The sequence below is a fragment of the Podarcis cretensis genome, assembly GCF_951804945.1.
Source record: "Podarcis cretensis genome assembly, chromosome: 8".
Taxonomy (NCBI): Eukaryota; Metazoa; Chordata; class Lepidosauria; order Squamata; family Lacertidae; genus Podarcis; species Podarcis cretensis.
Window position 1 is genome coordinate 5,450,252 of NC_137177.1, and position 21,743 is coordinate 5,471,994.

The following is a 21,743-nucleotide window of genomic DNA, read 5'->3' on the forward strand; positions in this document are numbered from 1 at the left end:
ACCATGCTGTGTCTGCTCTTTCCATCAGCAGAGGGATGGAGGGCTGTTGGGACAGTTGCTGCAGCTTTGTCTAAATACAAGACACGATTGCCTGTCGACATCTCAAGCCTTTGGGCATTGTTACAAGTTATTCTTCCTCTACTTTCTTCCTCGACATCCCTTCTGCTGGGTGTCTTGACTTATTTAGTTTTCAAGCCTGAGGACAGGACTATGTGCCCCCCCCTCGTCATTTCAGTAACAAAAGGGTCCCCCCTCCCTGTAAACGTCATAGAGCTCCATCTGCTGAGAAGCTTATTTCTAGTTTAGTTTACTAATTCATTTAAACGGAAACACTTCAAAGTGTTGGGGAAGTACCAACAACATCATGGTTTGCCAGTCCAGCCCCCCTTCCTGTTCAATTTGCAGTTTTTTCATGTGGTCCTTGGCAATTCTTTCCAAGCCTTCAGAATTTTACAAGCTGCTCTGCTCGGGTGTAACCTATACTTCTGAAGGCAAATGAAACATCAAAACACAGAGCAATGTAAACAATTACTTTTTACATATATAAAAAAAACAAAAAAAATTCCTTCCAGTAGCACCTTAAAGACCAACTAAGTCAGTTCTCGGTATGAGCTTTCGTGTGCATGCACACTTCTTCAGATACGAAGAATCTGAAGAAGTATCTGAATGCACACGAAAGCTCATACCAAGAACTGACTTAGTTGGTCTTTAAGGTGCTACTGGAAGGATTTTGTTTTGTTTTGACTATGGCAGACCAACACGGCTACCTATCTGTAACTTTTCCATATACACACACACACACACACACACACACACACACACATCTTTAAACAACACTTTTCAGAAATGGAAACATGGTAACTGCAATGCTAGCAGAGTTAAGTGTGACGAAACACACGTTTCGCATCTAAAACAGAACTGAATTAAAACTCGCCCAATGTTCTACCAATGGGATGCGGTTGGCGCTGTGGGCTAAACCAGAGCCTAGGACTTGCCGATCAGAAGGTCGGCGGTTCGAATCCCCACGACGGGGTGAGCTCCCGTTGCTCGGTCCCAGCTCCTGCCAACCTAGCAGTTCGAAAGCACATCAAAGTGCAAATAGATAAATAGGTACCACTCTGGCGGGAAGGTAAACGGCGTTTCCGTGCGCTGCTCTGGTTTGCCAGAAGTGGGTTAGTCATGCTGGCCACATGACCCAGAAGCTGTACGCCGGCTCCCTCGGCCAACAAAGCGAGATGAGTGCCGCAACCCCAGTCGGCCACGACTGGACCTAATGGTCAGGGGTCCCTTTACCTTTAATGTTCTACCAATGGCCAGCTGTCAAATTTTGCAAATGCAGAAAACAGCTTGATCCCAACCGGTTAATTTGGTTTTGGACTGTTATCTTTGTCCCCATTCAAGTATTTCTCTCAACCACCTTTGCTCAGAGCCCACAAGCAGTGGGTCACATATCTTGCTGGTTTGTTACCACTACGGCAGCAGCAGCTGCTAATCGGGGCGAAAGCAAGATGATAATTCTTCACATTAAAGCTTTGGAGATCATTCCTGCTCATATTAGTATCCGTAGCATTGCAGCTTTTCTTCCACCATGTTGCTGCCAGAGAAGGCCATCATAGAGCCCTGTCGATGTTGGGGCCTTCCAAATCCTGCCTGCAGGGTCGGCAACCAGGGGTGATGGGAATTGTAGTCTCGAAGGCATACTGGAGACCAAAGGTAGCCATTTCTCCAGGACTGTTCTGTTCTCTTCTGACCTACACTTAAATAGCTGACGCTTTCACAAGACCACAATCTCAGCATCTTCTCCAGCTCTTTCCTCCCAGGTTATTCTTCTTCCATTTACAACGGCCTAATAAATAAAAACAAAAACATACAACAGGCTGTTTTTGGTTCTCTGCTTCCTGAACATAAAATCAACATATAAATATTTTTAACAGATTTTAAGGCTTCTTTGTATTGTACAGACCTTGTAAGTTGAGACTTTGTGGAGAAAGCAATGAAAAAATAATTGAGGGAGGTAAATCAATCAAGCATGCACCAATAAAAAGCAGGACCTCAATCATTCCAATGTAAAAAATAAATAAAAAATCAGACCCCTGTGCAAAGACTTCAAACTAGTCACTGCACAAACATTGAACTTATGAGAATACGCAAGGACCAACTTGAACAAGCCCAAGTATGCTGTTTATGACACTTGCATAGGTAAGGATGAAAACGTAATATTAACAGTAAGACTCAAAATATCTGCGGCTTCCATAGGTTCTTCCAACCGGGAACCATAAGCTTAGGCTTATTAACACAATTATGACATAAAACTCTGGTGCATATGCCTCTTACAAGGCCACTAAGTGCCTCAATTTTTCACACCCCTTGTGCCATAGTACCGAAAACTCAAAAAAGAGCAAGGTAAAAACTGAACACAAGAGCCCTGTTGGATCGGTCCAATCCAGCATCCTGTTCTCCAAGTGGCCAATCAGATCCCCCAATAGGAAGCCTACCAGATTTAATAAGGGTTTATGAATGAAGCAGTAAACAGGCACATGTCTCCTTCATGGTTTATCTCCTCAATCACTACCTGAAGACTCAGAGAAGCAGCAGGAACATGCCAGTTGCAGACCACGAGAGCCCAGCTTGCTCTCCAACGGCATGGAAGAGGACTATACATCACAGAGCCCAAAGGCCTACGCAACCTCTCTAGGTATCCCCATTGGGTTGACAGCAGGATGAACAGCAAGCACATTTGAAGAAAGCTGTCTAATCTCTAGGCCAGCATGGCCAATGGCCTGGAATAATGGGCACTGTAGTCCAACACGGCTGATGTTCTTTCAGAACTGCTTATCCCAAGACAGCATTTTATATTTCAATGCACTTTTAGTCAAAACCTAAAAGAGTACAGCATTATTTTCACAGTGGAGTTTATAAAGACAACAGCCCACAGTGGTCTTAATGACACACACATAAACCGGCCTGCAAAAGGCAAACAGGAAAAATTAATCATTCTCATGAATACCTTGAGAGTCAAAACTGCTGTACATACCCACTTCAGGATTATGTGGCCATTCCAACAGTATGCAATGAACTTTCAAGTGTACTAGAATGGGAAGAACAAAATTGTATAAGAGTTAAGACAGCTGCTTCTCAAACTGGGACTCCCAATGTATTCCTGGGCTGGTCACACAATGAGTGTGTGTCTGTCATCCCCGCCCCCCGCCCCCAATTTCTAGGGAGTTTAAAGAAAATTCATGATGAGCCCATAGCACTTCTGCCGTGGATCCTCTTGGAGCGACTTGGTTACCGACCCCCTGCCTATTAAATTCTATTTATATAAGCAATATATACTGTAATACCAACACGCTAATTAAAACGTGGAATATATAATATGCAATTGTCCAGTGTTAAATTTGAACGCAAGAGTCTTTTATTTTATTTTTCAGCGAGAGGAGATAGACTAGAAAACTTAGCTGCTTGTGCCACCAGAGCTTTTTGCTGCTGTTATTGGGGAAAGAGAAGACTCCCTGGAAAAGACCCTGATGTTGGGAAAGATGGAGGGCACAAGGAGAAGGGGACGACAGAGGACGAGATGGTGGGACAGTGTTCTCGAAGCTACCAGCATGAGTTTGACCAAACTGTGGGAGGCAGTGGAAGACAGGAGTGCCTGGCGTGCTCTGGTCCAGGGGGTCACGAAGAGTCGGACACGACTAAACGACTAAAGAACAACAACATTGGGGAAAGATGTTGATTTTTATGAATTGCATGTCTTTATATAATAACTTTTTTTTTACTTAAGCTCTTAAAAATATTGCTAGGCAGCCTGTAACAGGATACTTATGAGTTCAATAATAATAGAAGGGGCTCAGCTCAATGGTATCTCAAAACTAACTGTTTTGCATGCAGGAAGGTTCCAGGTTCACTCCTTGGCATCTCCAGGTAGGGCTGGTAATGACCACTGCCTGAATCCATGGGGAGCCACTGCCAGTCAGTGTAGACAGCATTAAGGTTGATGGACCAACAGTCTTAACCAGGGGTCAGCAAGGGTTACTGGGCATGGGCCAGATCACTCCCACAGAGATCCTCCGTGGGCCAGGCTAGTGCGCTGCCAGAAATCGTGCCTGCGCATGTCTGTGTCGCCGAAAATTGTGCTTGCGCAGAAGCGATTTCTGGCGTCTGGGCATGTGCAGAAGTGATTTCCAGAGCTGCAGAAGAGTCCCTGCACCGAACTGCTTTAGCACAGCGTGCAGGGACTCACCAAGGAGGCAGCTCAGGGGCCGGTTAAGCCTTAAGTTGTCGACTCCTGGTCTTAACTCAGTATAAGGTAGCTTCCTATGTTCCTATGTAAATTATGGACCTCACTCCCAAAGGTTTAAGAAGCACTGGATTGAACACAACTTTTTAACAACGCCACTAGCACAAAGCAACGGTTAAAGTAAGCAAACACTACCCAAGTGAAGCAATGTCTCCTTCATGGTTTATCTCCTCAGTCACTGTCCAAAGAGGGGACGCAGGTGGCGCTGTGGGTTAAAGCCTCAGCGCCTAGGACTTGCCGATCGAAAGGTCGGCGGTTTGAATCCCTGCAGCGGGGTGCGCTCCCGCTGCTCGGTCCCAGCGCCTGCCAACCTAGCAGTTCGAAAGCACCTCCGGGTGCAAGTAGATAAATAGGGACCGCTTACCAGCGGGAAGGTAAACGGCGTTTCCGTGTGCGGCTCTGGCTCGCCAGAGCAGCGATGTCACGCTGGCCACGTGACCCGGAAGTGTCTCCGGACAGCGCTGGCCCCTGGCCTCTTAAGTGAGATGGGCGCACAACCCCAGAGTCTGTCAAGACTGGCCCGTACGGGCAGGGGTACCTTTACCTTTACCCTGTCCAAAGACTCAGAGCAGAAGTAGGAATATGCAGGTTGCAGACCTCAGAGGGCCGAGCCTGCTCTCCAACAGTGTGGAAGGGGACTATACGTCACAGAGCCCAAAGGCCTACGCTCCCATATGCCACATGGACAGAGCTGAGAAAGAGCAACCTCTCCAGAGATCCCCGTTGGGTTGACAGCATGATGAAGTGCGTCCATTTCTAGAAGATTTCTGGTCTCTAGGGCAGCAAGGGACAAGTGCTCTCAAAATACTGGTGCCCCTAACTTCCAAGGGTAAAGTTCAAGGAGCAGAATGTGTGTTTTTTTGCGGCTGGAGACAATTGATGTGCTCCATAACATAAGGTTACCAGATTTTTTTTCAATGAATCCGGGGACACTTTTCAACTTCAGTCGGAATGACAGCTCGATAGGAAGTCTGCTTTTATTACTAAGATAGTACATTAAAACAACTACATTAATGAAATTGAAGAGTTACCTGTGTTCCTAACTAGTTGTATTGTTCCGAGGAGCGCACCTTGCAGAGAAGACCTCTTCTTGACTCCAGCTTTGTTGCAAATTCCTGGCAATCCATAGAAAAATTACTTTGGACCGCTAACATAGCTTTGATAGTGTCAATATCAAGCCTTGATCTCTGAGGTGTCCACATCACGTTCATGGAAGAATACACTCTCTCCACTGCAGCATTGCTTCCTGGTAGACAGAGGCAGAGTTGAACCAACTTTTGTAGCTGTGGATAGGGGATCATCTTCTGAGAGAAGAACGAGAAAACGTCACTCCATCTTGAACACACATCAGCGCCATCTTCATTCCATTTAGTTATCTTTTCTTTTGATACATATTCTTTCAAAGAAGAAATTTCATCAAATAAATGATCTTCACTTAGACCAACTCCTCCTACTCTTGATGAAAAATATTGGAGACACTCTTCAAAGTTTTCTCTCTGCGGAGAAGTCCGAAGCAAAATGCACTCCATACACCTAATATCTTCAGAGTGGGAGCTCAAAGCAGTTAGGTATTCAACAGCAGTAGTGTAGAAGTCTTTTGATATAGTGAGAAATTCTTCCTGTGTGCAGGAACCACCTTCTTCGAGAGATGGCAAAAGTTTCCTCACTGAGATGGGAATAAACTTGTCATCACTCCTAGCCTGAAGTTTCTGAATCAAAACGTTGAGAATCATGCAAGATTCCACTGCTGTTACTTCCTCTCCTTCGGCTTGGAGTACGGAATCCTGGAAAAGTGGCAGCGTTGAGGCAACAAAATTCATCCACAAATAGGTGCAAGGGTCACTGAACCACTTTTTCAGCAGGGCTGGGCATTTCTCCTCAGACAGAAAGAAGGATTTCAAGGCAGCATAATTTTCACAGAACTTTCTGATGGCTGGCAGCAGCGAAAGCCACCTGACATTGCTATAGCTAAGAATATTCTTGTGCTCCTGTCCTACAAACTCGCAAAACTCTTTTAGATGTTCTACTCTCACTGTAAATATGTGGAAATAACCAAAAACCTTTACCACAAGTCCTTCAACATCAACAGGGATTGAATTTATTGCAGAATGTGCACTGTTATGTATCATTTGAGCGTTATACCCCAAGCAGAGAATATTCTTTCCCAAACCTTCCTTCATTTTGGCGAGGACATTGTTTGAACCTTTCCTCTTCAGACCACCAAAGTTAGTGTTCGTATTGTCTGCTGAAACCGCTACCACTTTATGCTCCAAACCAAGATGCTTGATTGTTTGAAATGAAGCCATGTATATTATTTCAGCTGTTTCCCCTGTAATTTGAACAAAGTCCACAATCTTATTACGGATGGATACAGCTTTCTCGGCATTCACATGTACGTAGCGAACAATAATTGGTAGCAATTTTGTATTACAATTATTTGAAGCATCTAGAAGTATAGTTACAAAAGAAGCTCTATTGCTTTCTTCTACAGCTTCAGCAATCGCCCAGGGAGCAATCACGTGTTTGACAATGGCTTCGACTTTTGTTCTGGAACACGTTAATTTCTTAATCAAGCTGGAAGTACAGTCCATAGACTTGAAACTGTGGTAATGCCTCACGGTATGAAATGCGAAAGTTCCTTCTTGAAGGGCAATGTTTATTTCACTTTGATCTGGCACAATCGTCTTAAAGTATGCTGGTACGTTCTTTGCGTTGCTACTTTCCCGAATCAAGGAGCTTTTATGTCTTTTCGTTGCAACATGTTCAACGACTGAGGTTCGCCCGCCACTTCCAACGGTAAAAGTTACTTCACATAGTGAACAAAATGCAGAGTGTTCCTTCACTCCTCTTCTGATAAATGGAAAATCTTTTAGTATCAAATCATTAACCACACATTTTCGTTTCTTTGACGTCTTATTAGCTTCAATAACTACAATACAAAAAGTACACGTGGATGTGTTAAAAGGCTGCTGATACTGCCAAAACCAAACACTCAACACTGGAAAAAGCAACTGAATAAAAGAGGAAGAGGAAAACAAAAGTGAGATATGAAAACAAGTGCGAGTTGGCAGGGAGCCAATCACATTTTGAGAGAAAACCATGCGATAGCAGCTAGCCAATCACACTTTGATATACATATTGATGTGTCTTATGCCATTGAACCAATCACACAACATTCATTCCCTACTAATTCCAAAGAGAAACTCAAGAATGAGTTGTTTCCTTCCAAAGAGAATGCCATGTAGGAGTAATTTACAGTTATCTTATAAATCTACAACACTTAAACTATAAATTCAGGGACATTAAATTAAACCCATGGACATTTTGGGGATGGATTTTGTCAGGTGACTGATTTGTAAATCTACGGGCTGTCCCTGGGAAACAGGGACATCTGGTAACCTTACCATAACAGAGTAAGGTTTCAAAAGACTAAAGAAAAGCCTTCTCCCTTAGACATAACTGGGAGGGAGGCTGTGTAAACCAGGGGTCAGCAAACTTTTTCAGCAGCGGGCGGTCCACTGTCCCTCAGACCTTGTGGGGGGCCGGACTATATTTGGTTGGGGGGGGGGATGAACGAATTCCTTTGCCCACAAATAACCCAGAGATGCATTTTAAATAAAAGGACACATTCTACCGTATTTTTCGCCCTATAGGATGCACTTTTTCCCCTCCAAAAATGAAGGGGAAATCTGGGTGCGTCCTATGGGGCGAATGCAGGCTTTCACTGAAGCTTGGAGAGCGAGAGGGGTCGGTGCGTACCGACCCCTCTCGCTCTCCAGGCTTCAAGAAGACATCCGCAGCCTAGGCAGCCCTGCAGGAGTTCCCACAGGGCTGTCTAGGCTGCGGATAGCAGCCTGCCGCCCGGCGCGAAAGGCGCCCTGAAGCAGAGCGCCCCTCGCGCCGGGCAGACATCCGCAGCGTGGGGAGCCCTGCAGGAATTCCCCGCAGGGCTCCCCACGCTGCGGATAGCAGCCTGCCGCCCGGTGGGCAGGGCGCACTGGGCAGACATCGGCCAGCCCCACAAGCTCGGGGGACAGCAGGGAGGCACAGCGCCGCCATCCTGCTGTTCCTCGACCTGGTTCGGTTTCCCCGACCTGGTTTTGGGGGAGAAATAAAGGGGGGAAATAATCCTTTATTTCCCCCCAAAAAAACTAGGTGCGTCCTATGGGACGAAAAATACGGTACTCATGTAAAAACACACTGATTCCTGAACCGTCCACAGGCCGGATTTAGAAGGCGATTGGCCGGATCTGGCCCCTGGGCCTTAGTTTGCCTACCCATGGTGTAAACACTTTACCTTCCAAGTACATTCTAATCACAGACACACACTCAAAGAATTATGGGCACTGTAGTTTATCCCTCATAGCTACCAGTAACCGCTAAACTACATTGCTACAAGAAAGCAAGTGCTTCAAATCTGCTTTACATAACTTTAAAGTACATTTGAAGCAAATGCTTTCCTGTAGCACTGTAGCTTAGCGGTCACTGGTAACTAAAGTCCAAGAGTAACACCTGCAGATATTCCATTCGCATAAAATCATACTGTTGTACTATTTTATTGTTGTTAGCTGCCCTGAGCCCGGCTTCTGCTGGGGAGGGCGGGATATAAATAAAATTTATTACTGTTTATTATTATTATTCCTATCTTTGAAAGTGTTCCCAACCAGGTGCCTTTCAGTTATTGCTGGACTACAACTCCCAATCATTCTTAGCTACTGGCCATGCTGACTGGGACCAATATGAGCTGTAGTTCAAAACATCTGGATTGTACCAGGTTGATGAAGGCTAGTCTAGGTAGTAATCTTAACATCAAACAGAAAAAAATTCTCCAGTACCTTGCATTTCCAAACCAGACATGTTCCACCTGTGGATCAAATGCACTCTTCAGCAGCATCCAATGAGTTTCTCAAGGCTTTCTGACCACAAAACAAAAGTGCGCATTAGTGTATTACAAGTGCCTGGAACACAGATTCATACAGTACCATTGGCACCAAGCCATGTACAGCCTAGCATCCAAGAATACACTGCATAAACATTTATGACCAAACTTGTCTTTGTTTATAAATGCTTGGTTTCAGGAAAGTTTGGTTTCAGGAAAGCCAAGACCATATAACGCCGGTCTTGAAAGACCTACATTGGCTTCCAATACGTTTCCGAGCACAATTCAAAGTGTTGGTGCTGACCTTGAAAGCCCTAAACAGCCTCAAAGGCCCAATAGACCTGAAGGAGCGTCTCCCCCCCATCTTTCAGCCCAGACACTGAGGTCCAGAGCTGGGGGCCTTCTGGTGGTTCCCTCGCTGCGAGAAGCCAAGTCACAGGGAACCAGGCAGAGGGCCTTCTCAGTAGTGGCACCCGCCCTGTGGAACGCCCTCCCACCAGATGTCATAGAGGAAAAATAACTACCAAACTTTTAGAAGACATCTAAAGGCAGCCCTGTTTAGGGAAGCTTTTAATGTTTAATAGGTTATTGTATTTTAGTGTTTTGTTGCAAGCCGCCCAGAGTGGTTGGGGGGACCCAGCCAGATGGGCGGGGTATAAATAATAAATTATTATTATTATTATTATTATTAAGCCTCAAAAAGATTAGAGCAGGCACCCCCAACCTGCGGCCCTCCAGATGTTTTGGACTACAATTCCCATGATCCCTAACCACTGGTCCTGTTAGCTAGGGATCATGGGAGTTGTAGGCCAAAACATCTGGAGGGCCGCAGGTTGGGGACGGCTAGATTAGAGCAACTACTGTTAGGAAAATCTGTATTTTTGCAGATTGAATATTGATGCTTCAGAGCCTCATATAGCTTTTAAATACAATCTTGCTTGAAATGATCAAAGTTGAAATTTTTCTCCCCACACATCAGCACAGCGATATGCTCATGTGTACACTGTTAAGAGGTCACTAGCAAGCAGAAAAAAGGCTTTTAAAATCAAACCTAGGATCATGCTAGTGCGGATGAAATGGGAAGGGAAGAGGGGAGAACCACGTTCACAACCTTGAGCTCCATTAAGGAAAGGTGAGAAACTAATTAAACACTGAACTTTTTAGAGGGGTAAGAAAGCTCCAATTTGTTTAAAGAATCATGGCAAGAAAAATTGATGGACTATGCAGAACTGGCAAAATTGACATATAAGCTACGGGACGAGGATAACTGTGACTTTAAGGATGAATGGGAACCTTTCACAAAGTATCTGAAGATGCAACAAAACGAACTGGACTCCTAAACAGTTTGCGGATCTATACAACTTTGTTGTTTAGTCATTTAGTCGTGTCTGACTCTTCATGACCCCCTGGACCAGAGCACGCCAGGCACTCCTGTCTTCCACTGCCTCCCGCAGTTTGGTCAGACTCATGTTTGTAAAACTCCATGGACAACTTTGTAACATGCAGAAAATAGCATTATTGGAGAAACCAAAGACTGGAACTGAGGGAAGTCGGGGTGGGGTGGGGGGGGAAATGGGGGGGGGATAAGGATATGTTTTTGGATATGTTTTGTTATAACTTTGAATAAACAAAACAAACAAACAAAAAAGCTACAATTTGCCTTGCAAGTTTAACAGAACTTCACAAAGAAGACATCCATGCAAACAGGTAGGAATGAGGCTGCTCATAGCTTTCTTCCCAAGCGCAGAAAAGCGAAGAGGAATCCCAGATGGAAACCAGTGAAGTGAACTGCAAGCTGAGAAGGGTTGCTTTAGGGCATAATTCTTCCCAGACCTCAAAGACAAATGGCCACCCATGCCAGCTGCTGTCCTCCAAAACACATTGACTTGCTGCACCTGTTGAATTTCTGCCTGCCGCCACACACTTTCTAGGCGCAGGGACTCTCCCTCTCCCAGCAACTTACGTTATAGAGTTTTCTGGGGCCCTCGCTGCAACAACGGTGCTCCTTCAACTTTGAAATTCCAGAAACAGGCGGAAATTCAACAGGGAAAGTCTCATCACTGAATGTTTCGCTGTTGCTCTTCTGCCCGTCAGAAATCTCATAAAAACCCAAGAGGGAGCGCAGCCTCGCCTTGCTTTCTTAACATTTCACAAGGGTGAGCGCCGGGGAAAATATTTAAAACACTGGATCGGAGAGCCAGCCTCTGACTTGGCTCGATCCGTCTTTCATTTATCGAGATATCAAAACAGTGCAATCATAAAAACAGCTTAAATCATCACTAATAATCATTACCTTCCGTAACTTACTGCTTCTGGTGAGATTAAGCGCCCGCGCTTACCGCTCTTTAAGGCGGAGGCAGCAACCCCGCCACCTTCCTCTTCCTCCTGCGCGCCTAGAAATGAACTCTGGACGAGCGGGACGTGGGCATTTATATCGCGCAGGGCCTGACGGGAAAGAGCAAGCCGCCGGACTGTACGGCGCATGCGGCAAAGGTTTCCCGTCGAAGAGGAAAGTCGTGGACTTTCCTCTGTTTGGGCGGCCCTCACTTCCGGCTCTCAATCGGCTTTTTCAGCGTGCGGGGGACTGGGGAATAGTATTTTATTTTATTTTTAAATCGAAGAACAACAGCAAAAAAAATGTCCTCGGCGCATAGTGATTATTTGAAAGCACTGCACTTCTGCCTCCTGATTTCTCTCTCCCCTACCTCTTCAACCTTACTCCACTATAGCTATTTCTACCACTTTTGCCCCGCACATGGCGGAGAACATCGATTGCCAATGGGAACCGAACTTTTTACAGATTCATGAAGACTGCACCTTTTAGGGTATTTTAGGATATTATGCGCATGCGTAATAGCGATGGGGAGAGAGGTAGGATACAGAGGAGCAGTGATTGGTTGAACTCAAGGTGGCGCCGAGTTGAAAGAGGAGGAGATTCTAAGACAAGAGACTCCAACGCCGTTCTGGCCACAAGGGCGCCCTCTGCCGAGTGAAATGGCGAATTGCCTCTCGTGCGGAACGGAGGCCGAAAGAGGAACCCGGGTTATTTATTTTAATAAATATATTTTGTATGTGCCCAACGACTTGTGAAAGTCTCACTTGTATTTTTGCTTCACCTTCATATTTTAAATGACTTAGTCTATTCAACTGAAAAAAAACACCTCTCACATCAGCTTAAAAAACAAACATTTGACCAAAACCACATGCTTGTAATAATAAACATGGCAGTGTTGTAAACAAAAAATCTGCCCTTTTCCCTTATGGGGTATCCAAGAGCCCATATAGAGTCCTTGCATAGGTTCCCTATTGGTAGGAGAAGATAACAGAGGCCAACCAGAGAATATTGAGAAGCAAAGCAGCTAGTAAGCTTGATCTTTATTGATCTGTTGCAACAGGGTGCTCCCCTCACACGCAGGAAAGGAGGATGACCCAGAACAATGGCATGCAAGGCCTTATAAAGACTTTTGAAATTGCCACCCTGTAGATCAAGACCACCCCCAGCAACATCATGCATACATCACAGAAGGGGTGGGTTACGGCAAAATCTGGGTGCGGGGCTGCCCTGCCACCCAGCTCATCGGACTAAGTCCGTGGGTCCCTGCGGAGGAAAATGAGCTCAGCCGGGCAGGAGCAAGGTGCAAAAGATCCAAGTTTATTGCGCAACAGGTTCAAGGCGAGATTGAACAGCGAGAAAGGGGTGACATGAACTTTTGAAACTCCCTCCATGTCCCAGAATACAGTGCAAAATACATCCCAGTTACATCATGAATACATTAAGGAAAGGTTGGGTTACACAGATTACATCATGAATACATTAAGGAGAGGTTGGGTTACACCGGATTAACATATGGAGGAGGGGGGGGAATATGCAGAGCTGGAGATATGCGCAGATAAGCGCTTCCTGAGTGCCGGTGATGGGAAGACAATGGTCCATGTATGCATAGTCTGTCACCTAGCATTGCCCGGAGGAAAGGTTTGGCAGAGTGATTTGACAGGATTAGGGTCTTGACACCTTACTTGAGGGATTATGGAGGACAGGGGAGGGGTGATGGAGTCCTAGAGAAATTGAGCAAATTGGCACATTGATTGTCTATGGATTTTATAGATTTTAGTCCCTTTTGACATTGACAATTGGAAATAAATTGATATATTGTAGCAAAGAAGAAGGTGAAGAAGACATGCCCCCCCCCTTCCGTATCAGGTGTAACCTAAGACCACCCCTCAGAACATTTGAATGTTGTTTTTCTCTTGTTGTTTATCTCCTGTCTGGCAGGATTGGGTTTCCTGGGTAGCCTGGCCAGTCTTTTGTAGTGATAAATACTTAGTTCCTGGGCCATGTCACAGGCTCACACCCTATTCAAACACAGACATACCCTTAAGACAGGATTTGTGAGGAAAGCGACAATGGGGAGGCTTTTCCAGTTTGACCTTGCAGAGAAAACATTTGCTCAGTTTAGGAATCAAAATGGTTCCAGGTTGGCCTTCCTGTGCTGATCTATGTACGTGTGGTTATGAACATTGCCATATATCTAAGTCCATAAAATTCCTATCACAGCAGAAAACCGAAGTGTGTTTGGGGCAGATGCTTGGAACTGGTGCATGGCTTGCACAGATTATGACTTGCAACGTAAGAAAAGCCCTGCTTGGCTGCCCTGTAGCCAGCCTAAAAAGTTCAGGGTGGGGACACCCAGCAAGTAGTTTGGGGCATCTTATCCCTCTGTCCATATTAATGCTTTACTTTGTATTCATTAAGGCTATGCTGGTGACAATGATAATTAAAGGTTCGTTTCTCATCTGTTCTTCAGTTGTACTCGGATCAATTGCCTCACGATAAAAAATCAAAATTTAACATAGAAGTAGTAGAAGGCAAAAACAAAACCCTATCCAGAATTTATGATATACTATTAGAGTGGTATACAAAGGACGAGGAGGTGAAGGAGGCAATGATTAAATGGGGAATTGACTTTGGTTATAACATCGATTTTGAAAGGTGGTCGGAAGTGTGGAATTGTAACATAAAGTTTACAGCATGTATGGCACTGAGAGAAAATGTTTGGAAGATGTTATATAGGTGGTACCACACCCCTGTGAAATTGGCCAAAATGTATAGATTAAAGGATAAGAAATGCTGGAAGTGTGGTGAGGTGGAGGGTGATCTATATCATTTATGGTGGACATGTAAAAAGGTGAAAGGCTTTTGGGAATCACTTTATAATGAGCTTAAAAAAATACTTAAGTACACTTTTCCCAAAAGACCTGAAGCCTTTTTGCTGGGAATGACGGGCAAAGAAATCAAAAAGGAAGACAAGACGATATTCCTCTATGCCACCACAGCAGCGAGAATTATGTTGGCACAATACTGGAAAGTGGAAACCATCCCCAGCATAAATGACTGGCAGATTAAAATGGTAAATTATGCTGAGCTTGATAAATTAACAGGTAAAATAAGAGATCAAGATGAACAGAAATATCTGAAAAATTGGAGTAAATACTGGAACTATATTGGAATAAATGTCTAATGTGAACTGGCGGGGTTAGAACAATACTACCAGCGAGTGAATTTAGGATTATAGATTAAAAATCAAATACGTAATGGAAGTAGATATTCGATACTTACCAAAAGGGTGGAAGGGAGTCTAGGGTGTTTTTCTTTTCTTTTCTTTTCTTTTCTTTTCTTTTCTTTTCTTTTCTTTTCTTTCTTTCTTTTTTTTTTTTGCACAATGTAGCTAAATTATTTTCTTTGTATAGTTGGAAAAAGGAAAAAGTTGGCTTGTATATCTCTGTTGTAGTGACCCCTTTTTTGTAATCTTTTCTGTATATATATATATATATATATATATATATATATTTTATATGTCTGTTTTGTGTATAACTTTAATAAAAATGTATTCGAAAAACCCACTAGACGAAAGGGTTTTCTGTTTTGTTTTTGTTTTTTTATAAAATATTTATTAAAGTTTTCAAAAATAATACATTGTAAAACAAAAAGAAAAGAAAAAACAAAAATACAAAAGTACAAAAATACAAAAATAAAAGCAATTTAAAAACACATAGAGTTTCCACTTACTTATTTTCTTTTGACTTATTTTCCAGACCTCCTCATACCTCCCTTTCTTATATTCCAATTCAAATTGTTTGTTCAGCAAATCCTCACCGAAAGGGTTTTCCGTTTTGGAGGTGCTTCGCAAGACAAATTTCCCTATGGGCTTGCTTCGCAAGACGAAAATGTCTTGCGAGTTTTTCCGACTTTTCCCCCCTTTCCCCCCCTTTTCCTAAGCCGCTTATCCGCTTATCCGCTAAGCCGCTAAAAGCCGCTAAAAGCCACTAAGCCGCTGTCAGGGGTTCAGGAGCAGAGGCACAGGGAAGAGAGGAGATGGAGAGCGAAGGGGAAGAATCCGAGGGGAGCGTAGGAGAAGAGGACAGTGGACCGAGGGATTCCATGAGCCTCTCCAGCGAATCGGAAGATTCACAGAAGGGGGCGCCAGTGGCCAGGGGTAGGGGGTTCCCAAGGGGAACGTCCCAGGAGCAAGGGGGCAGCAGGGACTCCCAGAGCAGTAGTTGGAAATCAGGACCAGCTTCCCCACCAGAGCAGAGTGGGGGGGAAGAGTCCCAAGGATCGGGGCCAGTGCATTCCCCACCAGGGAGAGAAGATAAGGCAGGGCTGACCACACCTCCATCGGAGAGTCAGACAACGGAGGGGAGGTCAGATCCGGCCAGTCTCCCGGAAGAGGGAAGCAGTGACCGAAGTAGTGTAACGGTCAGGAGGAAGGTCACTGGGTTGGCGCGAGAGGCAAGTTCAAATGTACAGGAGCGCGGGACAGCAGAGAATGAGGATTGGGAACCGGGTCCTAAAGCCCGCCGGAGGGAGGGGGAGGAGCTAAGCGACTCAGCGTCAGAAGAGTCCAGAAAGGGGGATGCCCCAGCGGGTAGGAGGACCCAGAGGAGGAGAGAGCAGCGTAAAAGGTGGAGCAGGGCTAGGATCTTAAACTGGTGTCATAGGGGAGGAGACTCAGACGGTACTTCGCCGGTCTAGGCTTTAAGACGTAGAGCTGCGCGCTGCAGCTTTGAAATGGAAACTGAACCTCAATAAAGACTTTTGTACATAACGACAGCCTAGCGTTGGTCCTCTGTGAGCTGGGACCTAGGGGCAGCTCTGACAGCCGCTAATAGCGCTAAGCCGCTAAGCTGCTAATGGGCTTGCTTCGCAAGACGAAAAAACCGCTAGACGAAGAGACTCGCGGAACGGATTTTTTTCGTCTTGCGAGGCACCACTGTAAGAGCTGTTCAACAGTGGGACAGGCTCCCTCCGGAGGCTGCAAACTCTCCATCCTTGGGGGGTTTTAAAGGTGAGGTTGGAAGGCCATCTGCCATGGATGCTTACCTGAGATTCCTGCATTGCAGGGAGTTGAACTGACAGACACTCAGGGCCCCTTCCAACTCTACAATTCTATGATTCTATAACAGGGTCTGTGGGCAGCATGAAACTAAACCACATGACTCTACATCCAAGAAACAAGTGAGCAGGACGTGCGATCCTACTGCACCGGACTGCGAGAACAGTGAACAACCAGCAATGCAAGGGAACCATGGAGGGAAACGATGAGCAAGACGTTTTGGGAAAAGGTGGGTTTTCAAAGGTGGCACAGGAGAGCCCTTCATTGGAAGAGCCATCATCCTGGCTTGGGCCTTGGTCAAGAATTGACACTGCAGCTGATGCTGATGGGAGTTGTCCATTAGCCAACAACTTACGAAAGGCCACACGGACCAGAGCTTTCCAAACTGTGTGTTGAGACACATTAGTGTGTTGGCTGCAGTGTGTCACGTGAAAGCTCCCTGCACTCCTCCCGGGGCTGGAAAGAGGTTAGTTTAACCTCTGGTTTTCTAGTAGTATAACTGAATTACTGCGTTGCGAAATGATGCATGCCTAAAAATTGTGCCACCAACGTGAATGGTTAGGAAAGCTCTGACATGGACCTTGTGGGGCCCTTTTGCAAACTGGTGGTGAGACTGTTGTGGGCACCACACAAAGTGTTGGTGCTGACCTTTAAAGTCCTGAACAGCCTCAAGGGCCCGGTATACCTGAAGGAGCATCTCCACCCCCATTGTTCAGCCCGGACACTGAGGTCCAGCTCCAAGGGTCTTCTGGCGGTTCCCTCACTGCGAAAAGTGAAGCTACAGGGAACCAGGCACAGGGCCTTCTCAGTAGTGGCACCTGCCCTGTGTAATGCCCTCCCATCAGGAAATAAACAACTACAGTGGATGCTCAGGTTGCGAGCGTGATCCGTGCGGGATGCACGTTCGCAACCCGCAGCTGTGCGCCTGCGCAGGTTGCAATTTGGCGCTTCTGCACATGCGCAACTGGCGAAACCCGGAAGTAACCCATAGACAGATTCCTCCGAGCTGGAAAGCCCACCACCTGTCCTCTCGACCCGTGCCCGTCCTGGCTGATTAGAGCGTGTCCAGAGGAGGTGCGGGCCCCCCTGGGGGATATCATCAACCTGTCCCTTGGCACCGGGACACTCCCAGGGGAACTGAAGGAGGCAGTGGTGCGCCCGCTCTTAAAGAAAACATCATTAGATCCCTTAGATCTATCCAATTACCGCCCGGTTTCGAATCTTCCATTCCTGGGTAAGGTGATTGAGAGAGCGGTTGCTGAACAGCTTGGTAGGTTTCTGGATGAAACATCAGCTCTGGATCCATTCCAGTCCGGCTTCCGCGCTGGTCATGGGACCGAGACGGCTCTGGTCGCCCTAACAGATGATCTCCGCAGGCAGCTGGATCGAGGCGGGTCGGGGCTGCTGATTCTTCTAGACCTGTCAGCAGCCTTCGACATGGTCGATCACGAACTCCTGGACCACCGCCTTGCCGACGTGGGGATCCAGGGCACAGTCCTTCAATGGCTGCGCTCGTTTCTCTCTGGTCGGGGACAGAGGGTGGCGCTTGGGGGGGAATTGTCATCCCGCCACTCCTTGGTGTGTGGTGTGCCTCAGGGTGCAATACTCTCCCCGATGCTTTTTAACATCTTTATGCGCCCCCTCGCCCAGCTTGTCCGGAGTTTTGGGCTGGGCTGCCATCAGTATGCTGATGACACCCAACTCTATTTGTTGATGGACGGCCACCCGGACTCGGCCCCAGACACATTGATCAGATGCTTGGAGGCTGTGGCTGGATGGTTACGTGGGAGCCGGCTGAAGTTAAATCCTTCGAAGACAGAGGTCCTCTGGCTGGGACGGGACGACGTGGGACTGAGGGGGCAACTCCCATCTCTTGCGGGGGTGCAATTAGTGCCAGCACCGTCCGTTAAGAGTTTGGGTGTAATCTTCGATACCTCCCTCTCCATGGAGGCGCAGATTGCAGCTACAACAAAGGCGGCATTTTTTCATCTCCGCCAAGCTAAGCAGTTGGCTCCTTACCTCTCTCGCCCTGACCTAGCCACTGTGATCCACGCGACGGTCACCTCCAGACTGGATTATTGTAACTCGCTCTACATGGGGCTGCCCTTGAGACTGACCCAGAAACTCCAGCGGGTGCAGAATGCCGCAGCGAGACTCCTTACGGGGTCCTCGCTTAGAGATCACATTCATCCGGTGCTATACCAGCTGCACTGGCTCCCGGTGGAGTACAGGATCAGGTTTAAGGTGCTGGTTTTAACCTTCAAAGCCCTATACGGCCTAGGGCCCTCGTACCTACGGGACCGCCTCTCCTGGTATGCCCCACAGAGGAACTTACGATCTTCAAATAAAAACACCTTGAGGGTCCCAGGCCTCAGAGAGGTTAGGCTGGCCTCAACTAGAGCCAGGGCTTTTTCGGCTGCGGCTCCAACCTGGTGGAACGCTCTGTCACAAGAGACAAGGGCCCTGCAGGACTTGACATCTTTCCGCAGGGCCTGCAAGACAGAGCTGTTCCACCTGGCATTTGGTCAGGGCGCAGCCTGACCCCCTCCTCTGGCAATCTTTACAAAGCTTTAGTTTATGGTTGCCATCAATTTTGATTTTAATTCATTTTTATAATGTTTTATAATATCACACTGTTTTAATGTTGTTAGCCGCCCTGAGCCCGGCTTCGGCTGGGGAGGGCGGGATATAAATAAAATTTATTATTATTATTATTATTATTATTCCGGTATTTCTGGGTTTCGGCAGTCCATAACCCGAACAAATGCAACCTGAAGCGTCTGTAAGCCGAGGTATGACAGTATCTGACTTTTAGAAGACATCTGAAGGCAGTCCTGTTTAGAGAAGTTTTTAATGGTTGATGTTTTATTGTGTTTTTAATATTCTATTGGGAGCCACCCAGAGTGGCTGTGAAGACCTGGCCAGATGGGCAGGGTATAAGTACCGTATTTTTCGCTCCATAGGGCGCACCTAGTTTTTAGGGGGGGGGAAATAAAGGGGGGAAATTATTATTTTTCCCCAGCCCCAAAGAGCAAAGAAGCCAAGACAGCCAGCGGGATCCATCCCACTGGCTGTCTTGGCTTCCTCTTTAGCCACGCACAACCTCTCCAGCCGGGAGAGGCTGTGCACGGCTTCATTTTTAGCCGCGGGCCTGGGGTGGGGGAAGCCCGAGCTTCCCCCGACCTCAGCCCCCAGAACAGGTCCAGGAGCGGAGGCAAGGTTGCGCAGCGTTGCCGCCGCTCCTGGACCTTGCGGGCTGGGGGAGCGCTCCGAAGGTTTGTGGATAGCTGCCTGAAGCCCGGGGGAGCACAGTGGGAGATGGCGCTGCGTTCCCCGGGCTTCGGGCTGCCGGCTGCTATCCGCAAGCCTTCGGAGCCCGGCAGGTACTCTCACCGCGCTCAAAAGGCTTGCAGATAGCTGCCTGAAGCCCAGAGGGTGCAGTGGGAATTGGCGCTGCGCTCCCCAGGCTGCAGGCTGCTATCCGCAAGCCTTCGGAGCGTGGGGGGAATTCCCACTGCACTCAGAAGGCTTGCGGATAGCTGCCTGAAGACTGCATTCGCTCCATAGGACGCACAGAAATTTCCCCTTCATTTTTGGAAGGGAAAAAATGAGTCCTATAGAGCGAAAGATACGGTAATAAATTGTTGTTGTTGTTCAGAAGCTGATTTTCCACCCCTCAGCAGTGATTTTTAGGTTTGAATAAGCCTTCTTGGCTTCTCTGCCCCCAACAAGCCTAATGTGGGGGTGACCTTCCTGGAAAATGTATCTGGGAAAGTGAGAGTTAAACTTGCCAAGCCTAATTTCCATGGTGGGGGCACTTGTTCCCCCCAGAGGCACTGCACTGGCAACTCATGCCCAATACAAGGGCAATAGAAAAAAGTCCTCCTTTTTGCTGTGAGGGAGTTGTCTTGCTTTTGCTCTCTTTAGGATAATGTAATAAAAAAATTAAGGTCTTATATATATATATACACACAAGTTGTACAAGTGACAATAAAGTATTTCAATTTCAATATATGTGGACCACATGTCTGAAGCAGCACAGGAAGACTGCCCTGAAACCATTTTGACTCCCAAACTGACCAAATGTTTTCTCTGCAAGGAGGGAGGGGGTGAGGGAACCTTCCCATTGTCTCAGGAATTGAGTAATCACCATCTCAAAGGAATGGGCAGACTACCAGGAAAGGCAATCAGATAAGGCATTATCAGATAACCTGGGCAGACAGGAAAAACAACAACATTCAAATTTCTGTTGTAGACCCTTTCCCGTGATGTAGGTATGATGTTTGAGGGGTGTGGTCTTGAGCTACACCCCTTTCTGTGATGTATGTATGATGTTTCTGGGGGTGGTCTTGAGCTCCAGGGCAGGGAATTTAAAATGTCTAAATAAGGGCGGGCACACCTTGGTTCTGGGTCCCCCTCCTTTTCCTGTGTGTGAAGGGGGCACCCTGTTGCAACAGCTTTAATAAAGATCAGGCTTACAAGCTGCTTTGCTTCTCAATATTCTTTGGTTGGCCTCTGTTATTTTCTCCTACCGATAGGGAACCCACTTAAGGAGTCTACATAAGGGCTCTTGGATATCCCATAAGAGAAAAAGGGCAGATTATGTTTACAACAATAATCAGCTAGTGATTAAAATGAAACAGCCTTTTCATGGACAGAGCTCCTTGGGTTTTGCCATGCCCAGAAGTGACGCCTGGTATTTGCGGCAGGGGGGCTGTCTAGGGAAGTAAAACCTAAAAAGTCCAGGTGTATCATATGTGGTGGAGATATAAGGTTGCGAAGGATTTCCGGGAGATGATATACAGTGGTGCCCCGCAAGACGAATGCCTCGCAAGACGGAAAACCCGCTAGACGAAAGGGTTTTCCGTTTTGGAGGCGCTTCGCAAAACGAATTTCCCTATGGGCTTGCTTCGTAAGACGAAAATGTCTTGCGAGTTCCTGCGGGTTTTTTTCCCTTTCCTCCCCCTTTTTCTAAGCCGCTAAGCCGCTTATCAGCTGATCCGCTAAGCCGCTAAAAGCCGCTAAGCCGCTAATAGCACTAAGCCGCTAAGCCGTCAATGGGCTTGCTTCGCAAGACGAAGAAACCGCTAGACGAAGAGACTCGCGGAACGGATTAATTTCGTCTTGCAAGGCACCACTGTATAATGAAATGCGGAGGGGGGGGCAATGT

The 21,743-nt window shown here is 46.6% G+C and overlaps 1 long non-coding RNA gene across 1 annotated transcript; it reads right to left on the reverse strand.

Annotated features, from left to right (window-relative positions):
• On the reverse strand, positions 1–11,584 carry LOC307221387. The gene is made up of 7 exons (XR_013841353.1): positions 11,519–11,584; positions 9,136–9,216; positions 5,332–7,229; positions 3,035–3,088; positions 1,524–1,846; positions 805–1,377; positions 1–531 (listed from the first exon to the last, which is right to left on the reverse strand). It is a non-coding gene; the product is annotated as an uncharacterized lncRNA (long non-coding RNA).
• Between the last annotated feature and the right edge of the window lie 10,159 nt (positions 11,585–21,743).